The following is a 2,500-nucleotide window of genomic DNA, read 5'->3' as shown; positions in this document are numbered from 1 at the left end:
TATTCCGTTAGGCAGGATGTTACGAGACTGTCTTATCTTACTCGCCATATCTTGCTTAACTTTTAGGCCTTTCCAGTTACTGTACCTTGCCTTACCCTTACTGTATGTTACTTCTACCGTACCATACCATATCATACATTACTTTACCTTACCTTACTTTACCTTGCCTAACGTTACCTTACCTCACCTCGCGTTACCTTACCTCACCTTGCCACACTCTGCCTTACCACTAAGATACATTGCAATACTCTGAATAAATGGCCCAGCGTTGTGTGTTTATCTTTTCACGATATACAGAACAAAAAGTGAAAGTGTACGAAAAATATTCACCTGTTACTCTTTTGTCCTCCTCTTGTTGGGTTTCGCTAAATGAATCACTCGTCCTCGCCTTACTGCTGTCTTCTGCCCCCTTCAACAGTCATTCCTCGTCACTCTTATGTCTCCTTCAGGGCATCTATAAACTTCCTCTTTGCTTCTCCTCTCTTAATCCCTTCAGTATCAGGACGCGTTTTCTTATTCATTCTGGTTACTATTTGGAGATTTTAATCAGCTTCAAATTCTTAAGTGGGGATTAAAATAGTGAATACTGGCCGTTAATCTCCTAACCTCCATAGACTGTTCTTAACCCCTTCAGTACTGGGACGCATTTTTATCATCAGTTTTGTGTGCTATTAGACGATTTTATTGACATTAGAAATGGTTTATGGAGATCAGGAGATTAATGGCTACAGTCTTCACTATTTCAACACCCCACAACATAAGTTTCTGAAGCTGTTTAAAATCACCAAAATAGTAAGCAGAAGGAATATGGAAACGCGTCAGTGTACTGAAGGGGTTAATGTCAATAAAATCGTCTAATTGTACTCAGCCTCCATGCGTGAGAAAGCGTCCCAGTAGTGAAGAAGTTAACCCTTCCCTGTTCTATTGCACGCCTATTAATTCTCAACCACTGGGAGACATATTTCATTGATCCTCACCTCCTCCAAACGTTCTCCCGGCTAGGAATTCCAATACATAATAATTTCAATCGTTTTCTTCCCAATAGATGCTTATAAAGATTTCACGCATTACTTGTGGTGTAGATTCTTTTATACCGCAGTGGAAGTATCTATTTATATGTCCTTTTGTTACAGCCAGCCATCAGCCACATGTCTTTTTTTTTTAGTACCTATATTATACCTTCACGGTGCTCCTCTTTTTTCTTTTCTATTTTATGTTTTATATCACACCACGTCTTTTCTCCACTATTCTTTGCCGCATGTGTCTCCTGTTCCGTTCTGTTCTGTGTACTCTGTTTCTGTGTCTTTATTATCACTATTTCATCGCATATCCACAAAAAAAACCTTCCTCGTTCTCCTCTTTTTTTTTTTTTTTTTTTTGTGTCCTACTACCTCTTAGTACGCCCCTTTCCTACCATCTCACCATACACGTACTCTTTGTGATCTCGTCGTACTAGGCCAAGAACACATTTGGAGGTGATGTAATAGTCCTAGTGCATTTCTTCAAGGCCTTTCTTTGTTTAAGGCCGAGGACTTGTGTACTTAATCATATAGTCATGTGCCATACCGGATGTCTGTGGCCCGTGTGTGTGTGTGTGTGTGTGTGTGTGTGTGTGTGTTAACTTGTGAGTGCGTGTGAAAAACCAAGACCCATACGTGTAGATTTTAAGAGTGAAACGTTTGGTTCTGCAGCTGTACATCCGCAGTGAGTGTTACGTGACTGAAGTGTTTCGAAACGTCTTCCCCCTCTCACTACGACACTTTTCCAAGAGCACAGAGACAACTAACCTGGTTTTCAAGACAGTCTTCTTTCATTGAACCAGAAATCTCACCAATCTATCACCAGAACCATAAAAAGTACTCTTAAAAACACGAGTAAGCTTAACTGGAGCCTTTGGAAAGCAGAGCAAAGAGTTTCAGCGTTGTGGTCTGCGATATGCGGGAAGATGAAGATAGCAATAACAGTCACGAGAAAGAAAGGGATCACGACGCAGGCGACTTGTAATGTTGAGGAAGATCAGGGAAGGCTATGCAAGGATAGTGGGTACATTGTGTAGGGCTTTAAATGAGTCACGTGATATTTTCTTTATTTATTTACTCATTTGTAGTTGTTAGGATCATTACTAAGAGGTGGGTGGGCGGCCATGGCAGTAAGACCTTCCTCTTCGTTGTAAAGCTTTCAGTTACAAAATAGTTGGGTAGATTGTTTGTTACAGTGGATTTCTTTCTTTTCTTTATATTATACTGATGTTTTTTTTCTTTTTTGTTTTGTATTTGTGCGTAGAACAATTCATTTTACACATAGCACAGTATTAAGTGATGAAGAGGATGTACAATTAAGTATATGTGTCAATACGAAAATAAACAATTAACGAAAAGAAAGAAAGAAGCAAAGAAAGAATAATTAGGATATGAATCAGCAAAAAACGAAAAAAAAAGAAAAGAATAAAGAAAGAAAGGAAGAGAGATAGAGAGAATGAAGAAAAAGAAAGGAAAGGAAA

Source organism: Portunus trituberculatus, chromosome 50, assembly GCF_017591435.1.
Source record: "Portunus trituberculatus isolate SZX2019 chromosome 50, ASM1759143v1, whole genome shotgun sequence".
Classification (NCBI taxonomy): domain Eukaryota; kingdom Metazoa; phylum Arthropoda; class Malacostraca; order Decapoda; family Portunidae; genus Portunus; species Portunus trituberculatus.
The sequence above is the reverse complement of the archived record's forward strand: the minus strand, read 5'-3'. Positions refer to the sequence as shown.